The 19,574-nt window shown below is 39.1% G+C and overlaps 4 non-coding genes across 4 annotated transcripts; all 4 read left to right on the top strand.

Annotated features, from left to right (window-relative positions):
- Nucleotides 1-14,577: 14,577 nt before the first annotated feature.
- LOC135044871 (U1 spliceosomal RNA) lies at nucleotides 14,578-14,741 on the top strand. Its single transcript, XR_010237407.1, has one exon. It is a non-coding gene; the product is annotated as a U1 spliceosomal RNA (small nuclear RNA).
- Nucleotides 14,742-14,893: 152 nt separating this feature from the next.
- Nucleotides 14,894-15,056, top strand: LOC135044406 (U1 spliceosomal RNA). Its single transcript, XR_010237010.1, has one exon. It is a non-coding gene; the product is annotated as a U1 spliceosomal RNA (small nuclear RNA).
- Nucleotides 15,057-15,730: 674 nt separating this feature from the next.
- LOC135044972 (U1 spliceosomal RNA) lies at nucleotides 15,731-15,894 on the top strand. The gene has a single exon (XR_010237508.1). It is a non-coding gene; the product is annotated as a U1 spliceosomal RNA (small nuclear RNA).
- Nucleotides 15,895-16,044: 150 nt separating this feature from the next.
- Nucleotides 16,045-16,208, top strand: LOC135045154 (U1 spliceosomal RNA). Its single transcript, XR_010237683.1, has one exon. It is a non-coding gene; the product is annotated as a U1 spliceosomal RNA (small nuclear RNA).
- Nucleotides 16,209-19,574: the final 3,366 nt, after the last annotated feature.

Genomic DNA, 19,574 nt, shown 5'->3' on the forward strand with positions numbered 1-19,574 from the left:
CATGCTGGGTCCATAACCCAGAGGTAGGCAGATTGAAACTATCCTCTGCTATATGCATTTTTTTTTGTTAATTAAAGTAATCCAAAACTGGGATTGATATTTTTGCTCTTTTATTTTTACTTAAAGTACAATAACTTTTACCATTTTAATTTGTTTTAATAGTATATTGACAGTATTGTTTTCTTTCAAAAATCCAATTAATTTTCTTTACCCGATTATTAAAATGGTAATTGACAAAAACAAACTACATTGTCACCAGAAGAGCAATACAAAATGTACAAGTGATATATTAAAATCATCTTTCCAGCTTGAATTTCAATGATGCATTGGGGCAACGATTTTGTGAGAAACATCTTCACCCTTAAATAAAGATTTTCTTAATTCCTTACCTGTGTGCTAATTAGATATCACCTTGTTTTCACATTAAACAGACTTCCACATGAGAAAGCAGCAAGGATGCAGTGGCGTTAATGTTTCCTGGTGTCAACCTGTATTATTTCAGTAGATATTGAAATGAGGATGCATCTTGCTGCCTTTCCAATGAAGCAAGTTTAATTTAGTAATAGGTGAAAAACCATCCCTACAAATATGTTAATCAGATACTTGGCTTTGTGGACACTTTTCAGAGAACAAATTAGTTAGCATAAAAATAAAGCCAGAAAATGAAGAGCTGTTTAATCACTCAATTGGATTTTTCTGCCAGCATATTTCTTTTTCTCTGCAACCCACTGCTAAATTGTGCTTCCTAGCTGTTTTTATAAAATCACTGAATCAAATCTAACTCTGATTACATCAGAGAAGGCCAGGTACCCTACACCATAACAGGGGGTTTGAAATTTTGACTTGTCTACTTAAAGATCACCAAAATCTGATAACAAGGTCAATTAAGTCCCTGGGTGGGATTGAACCACCAACCTTGTGGTTAATAGCTTTACACACTAACTGATTGCGCCACAGCGACACTTTGCAAAAGTACATACTGACAAAGGCTAATAAGCATTCATCTAGAACGATTCCTAGAAACATTTTAAAAAGTCAATAATGTGGAGAGTTTTTGTATGATGTTTCTTCCATCAACCAATGAAGAAACACATTGGTACTTTCCCATGATGAGTGAGTGCTTCAGGATCTCTTGCACTTACATGTGCAGCAGAGTACTGTAATGGAAGCATGCTGGGTCCATAACCCAGAGGTAGGCAGATTGAAACTAGCCTCTGCTATATGCATTTTTTTTTGTTAATTAAAGTAATCCAAAACTGGGATTGATATTTTTGCTCTTTTATTTTTACTTAAAGTACAATAACTTTTACCATTTTAATTTGTTTTAATAGTATATTGACAGTATTGTTTTCTTTCAAAAATCCAATTAATTTTCTTTACCCGATTATTAAAATGGTAATTGACAAAAGCAAACTACATTGTCACCAGAAGAGCAATACAAAATGTACAAGTGATATATTAAAATCATCTTTCCAGCTTGAATTTCAATGATGCATTGGGGCAACGATTTTGTGAGAAACATCTTCACCCTTAAATAAAGATTTTCTTAATTCCTTACCTGTGTGCTAATTAGATATCACCTTGTTTTCACATTAAACAGACTTCCACATGAGAAAGCAGCAAGGATGCAGTGGTGTTAATGTTTCCTGGTGTCAACCTGTATTATTTCAGTAGATATTGAAATGAGGATGCATCTTGCTGCCTTTCCAATGAAGCAAGTTTAATTTAGTAATAGGTGAAAAACCATCCCTACAAAGATGTTAATCAGATACTTGGCTTTGTGGACACTTTTCAGAGAACAAATTAGTTAGCATAAAAATAAAGCCAGAAAATGAAGAGCTGTTTAATCACTCAATTGGATTTTTCTGTCAGCATATTTCTTTTTCTCTGCAACCCACTGCTAAATTGTGCTTCCTAGCTGTTTTTATAAAATTACTGAATCAAATCTAACTCTGATTACATCAGAGAAGGCCAGGTACCCTACACCATAACAGGGGGTTTGAAATTTTGACTTGTCTACTTAAAGATCACCAAAATCTGATAACAAGGTCAATTAAGTCCCTGGGTGGGATTGAACCACCAACCTTTTGGTTAATAGCCTTACACACTAACTGATTGCGCCACAGCGACACTTTGCAAAAGTACATACTGACAAAGGCTAATAAGCATTCATCTAGAACGATTCCTAGAAACATTTTAAAAAGTCAATAATGTGGAGAGTTTTTGTAAGATGTTTCTTCCATCAACCAATGAAGAAACACATTGGTACTTTCCCATGATGAGTGAGTGCTTCAGGATCTCTTGCACTTACATGTGCAGCAGAGTACTGTAATGGAAGCATGCTGGGTCCATAACCCAGAGGTAGGCAGATTGAAACTATCCTCTGCTATATGCAATTTTTTTTGTTAATTAAAGTAATCCAAAACTGGGATTGATATTTTTGCTCTTTTATTTTTACTTAAAGTACAATAACTTTTACCATTTTAATTTGTTTTAATAGTATATTGACAGTATTGTTTTCTTTCAAAAATCCAATTAATTTTCTTTACCCGATTATTAAAATGGTAATTGACAAAAACAAACTACATTGTCACCAGAAGAGCAATACAAAATGTACAAGTGATATATTAAAATCATCTTTCCAGCTTGAATTTCAATGATGCATTGGGGCAACGATTTTGTGAGAAACATCTTCACCCTTAAATAAAGATTTTCTTAATTCCTTACCTGTGTGCTAATTAGATATCACCTTGTTTTCACATTAAACAGACTTCCACATGAGAAAACAGCAAAGATGCAGTGGCGTTAATGTTTCCTGGTGTCAACCTGTATTATTTCCGTAGATATTGAAATGAGGATGCATCTTGCTGCCTTTCCAATGAAGCAAGTTTAATTTAGTAATAGGTGAAAAACCATCCCTACAAAGATGTTAATCAGATACTTGGCTTTGTGGACACTTTTCAGAGAACAAATTTGTTATCATAAAAATAAAGCCAGAAAATGAAGAGCTGTTTAATCACTCAATTGGATTTTTCTGCCAGCATTTTTCTTTTTCTCTGCAACCCACTGCTAAATTGTGCTTCCTAGCTGATTTTTTATAAAATCACTTAAACAAATCTAACTCTGATTACATCAGAGAAGGCCAGGTACCCTACACCATAAGAGGGGGTTTGCAATTTTGACTTGTCTACTTAAATATCACCAAAATCTGATCACAAGGTCAATTACGTCCCTGGGTGGGATTGAACCACCAACCTTTTGATTAATAGCTGAACACACTAACCGATTGCGCCACAGAGACACTTTGCAAAAAGTACATACTGACAAAGACTAATAAGCATTCATCTAGAACGTTTCCTAGAAAAACTTTAAAAAGTCAATAATCTGGAGAGTTTTTGTAAGATGTTTCTTCCAGCAACCAATGAAGAAACACATTGGTACTTTCGCATGATGAGTGAGTGTTTCAGGATCTCTTGCACTTACATGTGCAGCAGAGTACTGCAATGGAAGCATGCTGGGCCTATAACCCAGAGGTAGGCAGATTGAAACTATCCTTTGCTATATGCATTTTTTTTGTTCATTAAAGTAATCCAAAACTGGGATTGATATTTTAGCTTTTATTTTTACTTAAAGTACAATAACTTTTACCATTTTAATTTGTTTTAATAGTATATTGACAGTATTGTTTTCTTTCAAAAATCAACTTAATTTTCTTTACCCTATTATTAAAATGGTAATTGACAAAAACAAACTACATTGTCACCAGAAGAGCAATACAAAATGTACAAGTGATATATTAAAATCATCTTTCCAGCTTGAATTTCAATGATGCATTGGGGCAACGATTTTGTGAGAAACATCTTCACCCTTAAATAAAGATTTTCTTAATTCCTTACCTGTGTGCTAATTAGATATCACCTTGTTTTCACATTAAACAGACTTCCACATGAGAAAGCAGCAAGGATGCAGTAGCGTTAATGTTTCCTGGTGTCAACCTGTATTATTTCAGTAGATATTGAAATGAGGATGCATCTTGCTGCCTTTCCAATGAAGCAAGTTTAATTTAGTAATAGGTGAAAAACCATCCCTACAAATATGTTAATCAGATACTTGGCTTTGTGGACTCTTTTCAGAGAACAAATTAGTTAGCATAAAAATAAAGCCAGAAAATGAAGAGCTGTTTAATCACTCAATTGGATTTTTCTGCCAGCATATTTCTTTTTCTCTGCAACCCACTGCTAAATTGTGCTTCCTAGCTGTTTTTATAAAATCACTGAATCAAATCTAACTCTGATTACATCAGAGAAGGCCAGGTACCCTACACCATAACAGGGGGTTTGAAATTTTGACTTGTCTACTTAAAGATCACCAAAATCTGATAACAAGGTCAATTAAGTCCCTGAGTGGGATTGAACCACCAACCTTTTGGTTAATAGCCTTACACACTAACTGATTGCGCCACAGCGACACTTTGCAAAAGTATATACTGACAAAGGCTAATAAGCATTCATCTAGAACGATTCCTAGAAACATTTTAAAAAGTCAATAATGTGGAGAGTTTTTGTAAGATGTTTCTTCCATCAACCAATGAAGAAACACATTGGTACTTTCCCATGATGAGTGAGTGCTTCAGGATCTCTTGCACTTACATGTGCAGCAGAGTACTGTAATGGAAGCATGCTGGGTCCATAACCCAGAGGTAGGCAGATTGAAACTATCCTCTGCTATATGCATTTTTTTTGTTAATTAAAGTAATCCAAAACTGGGATTGATATTTTTGCTCTTTTATTTTTACTTAAAGTACAATAACTTTTACCATTTTAATTTGTTTTAATAGTATATTGACAGTATTGTTTTCTTTCAAAAATCCAATTAATTTTCTTTACCCGATTATTAAAATGGTAATTGACAAAAACAAACTACATTGTCACCAGAAGAGCAATACAAAATGTACAAGTGATATATTAAAATCATCTTTCCAGCTTGAATTTCAATGATGCATTGGGGCAACGATTTTGTGAGAAACATCTTCACCCTTAAATAAAGATTTTCTTAATTCCTTACCTGTGTGCTAATTAGATATCACCTTGTTTTCACATTAAACAGACTTCCACATGAGAAAACAGCAAAGATGCAGTGGCGTTAATGTTTCCTGGTGTCAACCTGTATTATTTCCGTAGATATTGAAATGAGGATGCATCTTGCTGCCTTTCCAATGAAGCAAGTTTAATTTAGTAATAGGTGAAAAACCATCCCTACAAAGATGTTAATCAGATACTTGGCTTTGTGGACACTTTTCAGAGTACAAATTTGTTATCATAAAAATAAAGCCAGAAAATGAAGAGCTGTTTAATCACTCAATTGGATTTTTCTGCCAGCATTTTTCTTTTTCTCTGCAACCCACTGCTAAATTGTGCTTCCTAGCTGATTTTTTATAAAATCACTTAATCAAATCTAACTCTGATTACATCAGAGAAGGCCAGGTACCCTACACCATAAGAGGGGGTTTGCAATTTTGACTTGTCTACTTAAATATCACCAAAATCTGATCACAAGGTCAATTACGTCCCTGGGTGGGATTGAACCACCAACGTTTTGATTAACAGCTGAACACACTAACCGATTGCGCCACAGAGACACTTTGCAAAAAGTCCATACTGACAAAGACTAATAAGCATTCATTAGAACGTTTCCTAGAAAAACTTTAAAAAGTCAATAATCTGGAGAGTTTTTGTAAGATGTTTCTTCCAGCAACCAATGAAGAAACACATTGGTACTTTTGCATGATGAGTGAGTGCTTCAGGATCTCTTGCACTTACATGTGCAGCAGAGTACTGCAATGGAAGCATGCTGGGCCCATAACCCAGAGGTAGGCAGATTGAAACTATCCTTTGCTATATGCATTTTTTTTTTGTTCATTAAAGTAATCCAAAACTGGGATTGATATTTTAGCTTTTATTTTTACTTAAAGTACAATAACTTTTACCATTTTAATTTGTTTTAATAGTATATTGACAGTATTGTTTTCTTTCAAAAATCCACTTAATTTTCTTTACCCTATTATTAAAATGGTAATTGACAAAAACAAACTACATTGTCACCAGAAGAGCAATACAAAATGTACAAGTGATATATTAAAATCATCTTTCCAGCTTGAATTTCAATGATGCATTGGGGCAACGATTTTGTGAGAAACATCTTCACCCTTAAATAAAGATTTTCTTAATTCCTTACCTGTGTGCTAATTAGATATCACCTTGTTTTCACATTAAACAGACTTCCACATGAGAAAACAGCAAACATGCAGTGGCGTTAATGTTTCCTGGTGTCAACCTGTATTATTTCCGTAGATATTGAAATGAGGATGCATCTTGCTGCCTTTCCAATGAAGCAAGTTTAATTTAGTAATAGGTGAAAAAACATCCCTACAAAGATGTTAATCAGATACTTGGCTTTGTGGACACTTTTCAGAGAACAAATTTGTTATCATAAAAATAAAGCCAGAAAATGAAGAGCTGTTTAATCACTCAATTGGATTTTTCTGCCAGCATTTTTCTTTTTCTCTGCAACCCACTGCTAAATTGTGCTTCCTAGCTGTTTTTTTATAAAATCACTTAATCAAATCTGATTACATCAGAGAAGGCCAGGTACCCTACACCATAAGAGGGGGTTTGCAATTTTGACTTGTCTACTTAAATATCACCAAAATCTGATTACAAGGTCAATTACGTCCCTGGGTGGGATTGAACCACCAACCTTTTGATTCATAGCTGAACACACTATCCGATTGCGCCACAGAGACACTTTGCGAAAAGTACATACTGACAAAGATTAATAAGCATTCATCTAGAACGTTTCCTAGAAAAACTTTAAAAAGTCAATAATCTGGAGAGTTTTTGTAAGATGTTTCTTCCAGCAACCAATGAAGAAACACATTGGTACTTTCGCATGATGAGTGAGTGCTTCAGGATCTCTTGCACTTACATGTGCAGCAGAGTACTGCAATGGAAGCATGCTGGGCCCATAACCCAGAGGTAGGCAGATTGAAACTATCCTTTGCTATATGCATTTTTTTTTTGTTCATTAAAGTAATCCAAAACTGGGGTTGATATTTTAGCTTTTATTTTTACTTAAAGTACAATAACTTTTACCATTTTAATTTGTTTTAGTGCAAATGGCATATCAGCAGTCAGCACTAACTGGTGACATGCCATTTGTACAAGTAAGCCATGTGTGACTAATATATAAACATACTTTATTAAATAACACCTCAAACTATCATACCCAGGATTCAAACCTATAACCTGTTGAATTCTAATCAAACACCCTACCCATGGAGCTACTTGATCCTGCATCTTTTCTAACCTCCAAAAACAGATTCAGTTGCATTTTCCAGCGTGTTTTGTTTGCGCCTTTGCAAATGTCTTACATCGACAAACTTATTTAGTACTATTTTGCAAATAGGGTTACATTGTCGCAACATTGTGTTCCCTAATTGCTTGATTTTTTAAATGCAACAATGCAGACACCTGATAATTGCTCTGTGGAGTCTTATTTTGTGTTTTGTGTTTAGTCTTTAGATCTGAATTTGAATGTACTTGTGAACTAACTTAATTTCCTACTTCTAAATTCATTCCTAAATTCACTACTTACATGAATCCTGTAGTTGGGCATTTTGGGACTTCGATTGTGGGCATTGTTTTGTGTCCAGACCAGCAGCAGGTGGTGTGCATTTGCTGGAAAGGCATCGAAGACCTCCGATATGCTGCATCTCCTGATGTGTGTCTCCCTCAAGTGGCTGTCAGCAAATGCCTGCTAGACACCCCATTCCAAGCTGATTGTGACATCATGGAACATGCATCATAGAACAGGCATGCTAAAACATGGGTCTTCAACCTGCGACCCTCCAGCTGCTGTGGAACTACACATCCCAGCATGCCCTGCCTCAGTTTTAGCATACCTTAATAGCAAAACTGTGGCAGGGCATGCTGGGATGTGTAGTTTCACAGCAGCTGGAGGGCCACAGGATGAAGACCCATGTGCTAGAGCCAAGCCGCAGGTACATTGAATGCTAGCAAGCTGAATATTTAAATCCTTTTTGTTCCGCAGCATTCCAATGCGGAAGATTCCATGGAACCAGAGATCCTTCCATTGAGAAGGACATGCTGCCTGGATGACTACACTGTGCAAATTAAATCACGGAGCCAGTTGGCTTGTGGGTGGCTCTGGTGACTGGGTGGTTGGGTGGGTGGTGTGTCGGAAGTGGAGCGCATGCAAATGATTGTGTATCATCCAGCTAGTGAGAGAGAAAACTCATGCAGGAGTGTGCCTGCTTGTCAGTGGGTTATGCACCTTGCCAGACGTTAAATCTACATAGAGCAGCTGGAGGGGACAAGAGCAGGTTTGCAAAATATAGATAGAAGAGCATATATGCTGGCGCATTCTCCATGATTGTGTCAGCTTATGTTTTGGTGCACTGCACTTTCCTCCACTAAGTTTTAGCCATTTTTGTTAAGCTCAAGTGTAGTTGCTTCTCGGCCTTTTGGCTGTGATCTTGTATCGTGGTTGAAGGGTCTGCTGGAGGGAGGGATTGTTTTCTTCATTGGCGAAAGACCAAAGATATTCCAGGATGGAAGGCTTGGGAACACTATCTGTTTTTCAGTTGTGGAAGAGCACAGAGGTCGGATTGGACTACATTCTATAGTAAAGGATATCTTTCTATTTATTGACCCTCCCCTTATATGTGTCTGTGTTACAATAAAGCTTCGGTTTTGTGAATCCCTCACCCTCTTACACTCCACACCCATAGCCTTATTAACTGTTGTATTATTGTATAGTTTAAATGTATAGTGCAGTTCATGATTTATAGTGTAGACTGGCCTGTGCTGTAGTTCTTGAACTGTACTATACCGTCAGCATTTGTATTGTGTTTTGGCTGTGCTGCAACACTGTATTTATGTGTGCAATGTTTATGTATGTTTTTTTTTATGTCAATAAAGACTGCTTTTTCAAGCCAATATCTGAAAACAATCAATGTTTATCTTTGATGGCAATAAAAGTGGTATGATATTTGATGCTTTTGAAATCCAATATCTGATATGTCCCCTATCTGGGAACCATATATTAAATGGCTTTTCAGAAAAGGGAGATGGGAGAAGAGCTTTCAGTACTTGTAGGACCGATGCACATAAAGAAGCAAAAAAACATACATAAACATTACACACATAAGTACCGCGTTGCGGCACAGCCAAAACACAATAGAAATGCTGATGGTATAGTACAGTTCAAGAACTACAGCACAGGCCAGCCTACACTATAAATCATGAACTGCACTATACATTTAAACTGTACAATAATACAACAGTTAATAAGGCTATGGGTGTGGAGTGTAAGAGGGTGAGGGAATCACAAGCCCGAAGCTTTATTGAAAGACTGACACATATAAGGGGAGGATTAATAAATAGAAAGACATCCTTTACTATAGAATGTAGTCCAATCCGGTCTTTCAACTCTTCCACAATTGAAAAACGGATAGTGTTCCCAAGCCTTCCATCCTGGAATATCTTTGGTCTTTCGCCAATGAAGAAAGCAATCCCTCCCTCCAGCAGACCCTTCAACCACAATACAAGATCACAGCCAAAAGGCCGAGAAGCAACTAAACTTGAGCTTAACAAAAATGGCTAAAACTTAGTGGAGGAAAGTGCAGTGCACCAAAACATAAGCTGACACAATCATGGAGAATGCGCCAGCATATATGCTCTTCTATCTATATTTTGCAAACATGCTCTTGTCCCCTCCAGCTGCTCTATGTAGATTTAACGTCTGGCAAGGTGCATAACCCACTGACAAGCAGGCACACTCCTGCATGAGTTTTCACTCTCACTAGCTGGATGATACACAATCATTTGCATGTGCTCCACCTCCGACACACCACCCACCCAACCACCCAGTCACCAGAGCCACCCACAAACCAACTGGCTCCGTGATTTAATTTGCACAGTGTAGTCATCCAGGCAGCATGTCCTTCTCAATGGAAGGATCTCTGGTTCCATGGAATCTTCCGCATTGGAATGCTGCGGAACAAAAAGGATTTAAATATTCAGCTTGCTAGCATTCAATGTACCTGCGGCTTGGCTCTAGCACATGGGTCTTCATCCTGTGGCCCTCCAGCTGCTGTGAAACTACACATCCCAGCATGCCCTGCCACAGTTTTGCTATAAGGTATGCTAAAACTGAGGCAGGGCATGCTGGGATGTGTAGTTCCACAGCAGCTGGAGGGTCGCAGGTTGAAGACCCATGTTTTAGCATGCCTGTTCTATGATGCATGTTCCGTGATGTCACAATCAGCTTGGAATGGGGTGTCTAGCAGGCATTTGCTGACAGCCACTTGAGGGAGACACACATCAGGAGATGCAGCATATCGGAGGTCTTCGATGCCTTTCCAGCAAATGCACACCACCTGCTGCTGGTCTGGACACAAAACAATGCCCACAATCGAAGTCCCAAAATGCCCAACTACAGGATTCATGTAAGTAGTGAATTTAGGAATGAATTTAGAAGTAGGAAATTAAGTTAGTTCACAAGTACATTCAAATTCAGATCTAAAGTCTAGGTAGGCCTCACGTCCTGGCAGCCGCCAGCATTTAAAAATGCCTTGATTAGAGGTACGGAATTAAATGTAGATAAGAAGTAGACACAAAATAAGACTCCGCAGAGCAGTTATCAGGTGTTTTTATCAATTGTTGCATTTAAAAAATCAAGCAATTAGGGAACACAATGTTGCAACAATGTAACCCTATTTGCAAAATAGTACTAAATAAGTTTGTCGATGTAAGACATTTGCAAAGGCGCATCCAAAATACGCTGGAAAATGCTACTGAATCTGTTTTTGGAGGCTAGAATAGGAAATGTGCATCGGTCCTACAAGTACTGAAAGCTCTTCTCCCATCTCCCTTTTCTGAAAAGCCATTTAATATATGGTTCCCAGATAGGGGACATATCAGATATTGCCTTTCAAAAGCAGCAAATATCATACCACTTCTATTGCCATCAAAGATAAACATTGATTGTTTTCAGATATTGGATTGAAAAAGCAGTCTTTATTGACATAAAGAAGCAAAAAAACATACATAAACATTACACACATAAGTACTGTGTTGCAGCACAGCCAAAACACAATACAAATGCTGTCGGTATAGTACAGTTCAAGAACTACAGCACAGGTCAGCCTACACTATAAATCATGAACTGCACTATACATTTAAACAATACAATAGTTAATAAGGCTATGGGTGTGGAGTGTAAGAGGGTGACGGAATCACAAGCCCAAAGCTTTATTGAAAGACAGACACATATAAAGGGAGGATTAATAAATACAAAGATACCCTTTACTATAGAATGTAGTCCAATCCGGTCTTTCAACTCTTCCACAACTGAAAAACGGATAGTGTTCCCAAGCCTTCCATCCTGGAATATCTTCAGTCTCTCGCCAATGAAGAAAACAATCCCTCCAGCAGACTCTTCAACCACAATACAATATCACAGCCAAAAGAGCGAGAAGCAACTACACTTGCGTTTAAACAAAATGGCTAAAACTTAGTGAAAGTGCAGTGCACCAAAACATAAGCTGACACAATCATGGAGAATGCGCCAGCATATATGCTCTTCTGTCTATATTTTCCAAACCTGCTCTTGTCCCCTCCAGTTGCTCCATGTAGATTTGACGTCTGGCAAGGTGCATAACTCACTGACAAGCAGGCACACTCCTGCATGAGTTTTCTCTCTCACTAGCTGGATGATACACATTCATTTGCATGTGCTCCACCTCCGACACACCGCCCACCCAACCACCCAGTCACCAGAGCCACCCACAAGCCAACTGGCTCCGTGATTTAATTTGCACAGTGCAGTCATCCAGGCAGCATGTCCTTCTCAATGGAATAATCTCTGGTTCCATGGAATCTTCCGCATTGGAATGCTGCGGAACAAAAAGGATTTAAACATTCAGCTTGCTAGCATTCAATGTACCTGCGGTTTGGTTCTAGCACATGGGTCTTCATCCTGTTGCCCTCCAGCTGCTGTGAAACTACACATCCCAGCATGCCCTGCTACAGTTTTGCTTTTAAGGTATGCTAAAACTGAGGCAGGGCATGCTGGGATATGTAGTTCCACAGCAGCTGGAGGGTCGCAGGTTGAAGACCCATGTTCTAGCATGCCTGTTCTATGATGCATGTTCCGTGATGTCACAATCAGCTTGGAATGGGGTGTCTAGCATGCATTTGCTGACAGCCACTTGAGGCAGACACACATCAGGAGATGCAGCATATCGGAGGTCTTCGATGCCTTTCCAGCAAATGCACACCACCAGCTGCTGGTCTGGACACAAAACAATGCCCACAATTGAAGGCTCAAAATGCCCAACTACAGGATTAATGTAAGTAGTGAATTTAGGAATGAATTTAGAAGTAGGAAATTAAGTTAGTTCACAAGTACATTCAAATTCAGATCTAAAGACTAGGTAGGCCTCACGTCCTGGCAGCACCCAGCATTTAAAAATGCCTTGATTATAGGTAGGGAATTAAATGTAGATAAGAAGTAGACACAAAAGAAGACTCCACAGAGCAATTATCAGGTGTCTTTATCAATTTTTGCATTTAAAAAATCAAGCAATTAGGGAACACAATGTTGCGACAATGTAACCCTATTTGCAAAATAGTACTAAATAAGTTTGTCGATGTAAGACATTTGCAAAGGCGCAAACAAAACACGCTGGAAAATGCAACTGAATCTGTTTTTGGAGGTTAGAATAGATGCAGGATCAAGTAGCTCAATGGGTAGGGTGTTTGATTAGAATTTAACAGGTTATAGGTTTGAATCCTGGGTATGATAGTTTGAGGTGTTATTTAATAAAGTATGTTTATATATTAGTCACACATGGCTTACTTGTACAAATGGCATGTCACCAGTTAGTGCTGACTGCTGATATGCCATTTACACAAACATGCCATGTGTGACTGTATATGCATTTAAGGAGGGCACCCCTGCAAAACCACAAACCATTGAGTGTCAAGTATACTAGATATATCTTCATATCTCATGTGCTTTCTCTGAGACCAATCTTGTTATGCCCCTTCCCCACAAGGCATGCGCCTTTTGTCCATATTGCAAAAATGGGGGGGAGGGCATATAATTCTCTGTCACAGGGCACCAAAAAGTCTAGTTATGGCTCTGGTATGCATTATGTAATCTGGCAGACCATCTCTCCAACACTGGCTGGTTGGAATAGAAATCCGGTTATCTATGTGAGCAAATGACCATCAACGATTTACTCTCAAACACTAAAAAATGGACAAAAATGGTCCCCTAAACAAATTGGTTAAATTTTGGGTTTAACCAATTTGTGTAATGACCATTTTTGACCACTTTTCTAGTGTTTGGGAGCAAATGGTTAATTGACATTTGCTCCTATACATTACCAGATTTTCATTCCATCCATCCAGACTGGATAGATAGCCTGACAGATAATTGTGTAGTGTACGCCCAGGATAACTGTTAGTCATGCTTTATTTTATGGCGGCACATAAATGGGTGGACAGATCCAGGGCAAGCACTGCCCACTCATGCATAGTTGTCAACTGATGTGAAGTTCCAGGGGGCAATCTCAGTTATAAAGAGAAGTATCTGGAAATTGTCCCTAGTTAAAAAAAAAAAATTTGATCAACTCCATTTATTTAGTATGATATCCCAGGTGATAGGATGCCGGCAGTCAGAACAACATACTTTATTAAATAACACATCTCAAACTACCATACCCAGGATTCAAACCTATAACCTGTTGAATTCTAATCAAACACCCTACCTATTGAGCTATTTGATCCTGCATAAAAATTGTGAACATTATATGAAGCTATTGGTACTTTGCAAAAAAAAAGAATCAGCATTACAACGCAGCAGATCCATGCAGTTTGCAGCCACACACTACATGTATCTGCTCAGCCACAATGCTGATTATTTCTTCACAAAGTACAAGGTGAGCTCCAAACAGAATTCTCTAGCTTAGAATTATACCTTTCTTTGCCAAACCTAGAAGTCGGGCCCCCCACCCTGGGATCCCCCAGAGGGAGGCCTGCACCGTCATGCGGCAGGCTTGTCCGTTTTGGAAGCAGGCTGATGGGCAGCCCAGGATTGCTTCAGTCTGGGCTTGGCAGGTCTGGAAACATGAGCTTGCTTTGGGTATGCCTGACCTTGGGTACGCTTTACCTGGAGGATGAAAGGGCCAAGAAAAGTACTTTTAGCCTTCTGCGTGGTAGGAGTCATACTAGGTAGGCAAGCTGTTTTAGCAGTAGCCAGATCAGCTACAATCTTATTGAGGTCTTCTCCAAAAGGAGATTCAACTGAGGCAGCACAAGGGAACTCTCATCTGGGGACAACAACTGCAGGGAGAACACATATTTTCAGATGAACATGGTAGGGCAGAAGGCTGCCTAATACTGAAGCACCCCCAAACAACAAATCAAATGCAACTTACTTGACAGAGATGTGCCTGAGCAACGGCCCTCCCCAGCCCTATCCCAAATCATACTTATTTTGCATAGGAGATACCATGGTCATGAAGATTGTTCTCCCAGGGTTAGGTTCATTCATTGCATTCTGGGTATGCTGACCCCTGTGATTTCCCCAAATGTGGGAAACTCGACTGCATTATTTGTGGTAGTGGGGGACTGTGTTTGTGCTTTCCTCTGGTCAGCTCTGGTAAAATTCAGATTTCTTTGTCTCAGATCTTCCTCTAGCCTTGTTCTTCTTTCGAGAGTTCCCTTGTGCTGCCTCAGTTGGATCTCCTTCACTTGACAGGGGGGTGCCCGAGCAGCGACCCTCCCCAGCTCTAGCCCAACTCCTACTTACCTGCCAGGTGAGATACTATGATCATGAAGTTGCTTCTCCCAGGGCAAGGCTCACCCATTGCACTCTGGGTGTGCTGCCCCTGCGATTTCCCCAAATGTGGGAAACTTGACTGCATAATTTGAGTTTTCCCTGGTCGGCTCTCATGTAATTCAGATCTCTTTGTCTCAGGTCTCTCTCCAGCCTAGTTTGCTGTCTGGTTCCACTTCTTTTTTCTTGAGCCCCTCCCTTCTATACCCTTGTGCACTATCCTGACTTCTCCTCCCGTCTGCTTACTTTGTGCCTCCCAATGCACAATGCAAACTACGGGTAGTGCTGCAGGGCCCACACCCTTTTACTTGCTTTTCAGAGCAGCTCTGGAGCTGTTACAGTGCCCAGCTGCTGCAAGAAATCAGCTTGAATGCTTCAGGGGCTGGGGAATGGCCAACATGAGCCCCACACCGAAGGAGGGTGGGGGTGCTTAATGCGAACTAGGGGTCATCCAAGCACCACAAAAGGCCTCCATGCCCTGCACGCTCCTTTTCTCTTTTCATATGCAGACGAGGGTTGAAGCCAACTTTGACCCACTGCTTGGATGACATCACCATATTCAAATCCATCTGCTGCAGGCCATCCCCCAGGAATGCTTGCACTAGTTGTTGCATTTGGTTTGTTGTTTGGGGGTGCTTCAGTATTAGGCAGCCTTCTGCCACCCCATGTTCATCTGAAAATATGTGTTCTCCCTGCAGTTGTTGTCCCCAGATGAGAGTTCCCTTGTGCTGCCTCAGTTGAATCTCCTTTACTTGACAGAGATGTGCCTGAGCAGCGGCCCTCCCCAGCCCTATCCCAAATCATACTTATTTTGCATAGGAGATACTATTGTCATGAAGATTGTTTTCCCAGGGTGAGGTTCATTCATTGCATTTTGGGTATGCTGACCCCTGTGATTTCCCCAAATGTGGGAAACTCGACTGCATTATTTGTGGTAGTGGTGGACTGTGTTTGTGCTTTCCTCTGGTCAGCTCTGGTAAAGTCAGATTTCTTTGTCTCAGATCTTCCTCTAGCCTTGTTCTTCTTTTGAGAGTTCCCTTGTGCTGCCTCAGTTGGATCTCCTTCACTTGAAAGGTAGTGCCCGAGCAGCGACCCTCCCCAGCTCTAGCCCAACTCCTACTAACCTGCCAGGTGAGATACTATGATCATGAAGGTGCTTCTCCCAGGGCAAGGCTCACCCATTGCACTCTGGGTGTGCTGCCCCTTGCGATTTCCCCAAATGTGGGAAACTTGACTGCATAATTTGTGTTTCCCCTGGACGGCTCTCGTATAATTCAGATCTCTTTGTCTCAGGTCTCTCTCCAGCCTAGTATGCTGTCTGTTTCCACTTCTCTTTTCTTGAGCCCCTCCCTTCTATAACCTTGTGCACTATCCTGACTTCTCCTCCCGTCTGCTTACTTTGTGCCTTCCAATGCACAATGCAAACTACAGGTAGTGCTGCAGGGCCCACACCCTTTTACTTGCCTTACAGAGCAGCTCTGGAGCTGTTACAGTACCCAGCTGCTGCAAGAAATCAGCTTGAATGCTTCAGGGGCTGGGGCATGGCCAACATGAGCCCCACACCGAAGGAGGGTGGGGGTGTTTAATGCGAACTAGGGGTCATCCAAGCGTCGCAAAAGGCCGCCATGCCCTGCATATCCCTTTTCTCTTTTCATAAGCAGACGAGGGTTGAAGCCAACTTTGACCCACTGCTTGGATGACATCACTTGCTGCCTTTCCAATGAAGCAAGTTTAATTTAGTAATAGGTGAAAAACCATCCCTACAAAGGTGTTAATCAGATACTTGGCTTTGTGGACACTTTTCAGAGAACAAATTAGTTAGCATAAAAATAAAGCCAGAAAATGAAGAGCTGTTTAATCACTCAATTGGATTTTTCTGCAAGCGTATTTCTTTTTCTCTGCAACCCACTGCTAAGTTGTGCTTCCTAGCTGTTCTTTTATAAAATCACTTAATCAAATCTAACTCTGATTACATCAGAGTAGGCCAGGTACCCTACACCATAAGAGGGGGTTTGAAATTTTGACTTGTCTACTTAAAGATCACCAAAATCTGATGACATGGTCAATAACATCCCTGGGTGGGATTGAACCACCAACCCTTTGGTTAATAACCAAACACACTAACCGATTGCACAACCGAGACACTTTGCAAAAGTACATACTGACAAAGGCTAATAAGCATTCATCTAGAACGTTTCCTAGAAAACTTTAAAAAGTCAATAATCTGGAGAGTTTTTGTAAGATGTTTCTTCCATCAACCAATGAAGAAACGCATTGGTACTTTCCCATGATGAGTGAGTGCTTCAGGATCTCTTGCACTTACATGTGCAGCAGAGTACTGCAATGGAAGCATGCTGGGCCCCTTAACCCAGAGGTAGGCAGATTGAAACTATCCTCTGCTATATGCATTTTTTTTTGTTAATTAAAGTAATCCAAAACTGGGATTGATATTTTTGCTCTTTTATTTTTACTTAAAGTACAATAGCTTTTACCATTTTAATTTGTTTTAATAGTATATTGACAGTATTGTTTTCTTTCAAAAATCCACTTAATTTTCTTTACCCTATTATTAAAATGGTAATTGACAAAAACAAACTACATTGTCACCAGAAGAGCAATACAAAATGTACAAGTGATATATTAAAATCATCTTTCCAGCTTGAATTTCAATGATGCATTGGGGCAACGATTTTGTGAGAAACATCTTCACCCTTAAATAAAGATTTTCTTAATTCCTTACCTGTGTGCTAATTAGATATCACCTTGTTTTCACATTAAACAGACTTCCACATGAGAAAGCAGCAAGGATGCAGTGGCGTTAATGTTTCCTGGTGTCAACCTGTATTATTTCAGGAGATATTGAAATGAGGATGCATCTTGCTGCCTTTCCAATGAAGCAAGTTTAATTTAGTAATAGGTGAAAAACCATCCCTACAAAGATGTTAATCAGATACTTGGCTTTGTGGACACTTTTCAGAGAACAAATTTGTTAGCATAAAAATAAAGCCAGAAAATGAAGAGCTGTTTAATCACTCAATTGGATTTTTTTGCCAGCATATTTCTTTTTCTCTGCAAACCACTGCTAAATTGTGCTTCCTAGCTGTTTTTATAAAATCACTGAATCAAATCTAACTCTGATTACATCAGAGAAGGCCAGGTACCCTACACCATAACAGGGGTTTTTGAAATTTTGACTTGTCTACTTAAAGATCACCAAAATCTGATAACAAGGTCAATTACATCCCTGGGTGGGATTGAACCACCAACCTTTTGGTTAATAGCCGTACACACTAACTGATTGCGCCACAGCGACACTTTGCAAAAGTATATACTGACAAAGGCTAATAAGCATTCATCTAGAACGTTTCCTTGAAAAACTTTAAATAGTCAATAATCTGGAGAGTTTTTGTAAGATGTTTCTTCCATCAACCAATGAAGAAACACATTGGTACTTTCCCATGATGAGTGAGTGCTTCAGGATCTCTTGCAATTACATGTGCAGCAGAGTACTGTAATGGAAGCATGCTGGGTCCATAGCACAGAGGTAGGCAGATTGAAACTATCCTCTGCTATATGCGTTTTTTTTTTTGTTAATTAAAGTAATCCAAAACTGGGATTGATATTTTTGCTCTTTTATTTTTACTTAAAGTACAATAACTTTTACCATTTTCATTTGTTTTAATAGTATATTGACAGTATTGTTTTCTTTCAAAAATCCACTTAATTTTCTTTACCCGATTATTAAAATGGTAATTGACAAAAACAAACTACATTGTCACCAGAAGAGCAATACAAAATGTACAAGTGATATATTAAAATCATCTTTCCAGCTTGAATTTCAATGATGCATTGGGGCAACGATTTTGTGAGAAACATCTTCACCCTTAAATAAAGATTTTCTTAATTCCTTACCTGTGTGCTAATTAGATATCACCTTGTTTTCACATTAAACAGACTTCCACATGAGAAAGCACAAAGGATGCAGTGGCGTTAATGTTTCCTGGTGTCAACCTGTATTATTTCAGTAGATATTGAAATGAGGATGCATCTTGCTGCCTTTCCAATGAAGCAAGTTTAATTTAGTAATAGGTTAAAAACCATCCCTACAAAGGTGTTAATCAGAAACTTGGCTTTGTGGACACTTTTCAGAGAACAAATTTGTTAGCATAAAAATAAAGCCAGAAAATGAAGAGCTGTTTAATCACTCAATTGGATTTTTTTGCCAGCATATTTCTTTTTCTCTGCAACCCACTGCTAAATTGTGCTTCCTAGCTGTTTTTATAAAATCACTGAATCAAATCTAACTCTGATTACATCAGAGAAGGCCAGGTACCCTACACCATAAGAGGGGGTTTGAAATTTTGACTTGTCTACATAAAGATCACCAAAATCTGATAACAAGGTCAATTACGTCCCTGGGTGGGATTGAACCACCAACCTTTTGGTTAATAGCCTTACACAGTAACTGATTGCGCCACAGCAACACTTTGTAAAAGTCCATACTGACAAAGGCTAATTAGCATTCATCTAGAACGATTCCTAGACACATTTTAAAAAGTCAATAATGTGGAGAGTTTTTGTAAGATGTTTCTTCCATCAACCAATGAAGAAACACATTGGTACTTTCCCATGATGAGTGAGTGCTT

Source organism: Pseudophryne corroboree, unplaced genomic scaffold, assembly GCF_028390025.1.
Source record: "Pseudophryne corroboree isolate aPseCor3 unplaced genomic scaffold, aPseCor3.hap2 scaffold_90, whole genome shotgun sequence".
NCBI classification, from domain to species: domain Eukaryota; kingdom Metazoa; phylum Chordata; class Amphibia; order Anura; family Myobatrachidae; genus Pseudophryne; species Pseudophryne corroboree.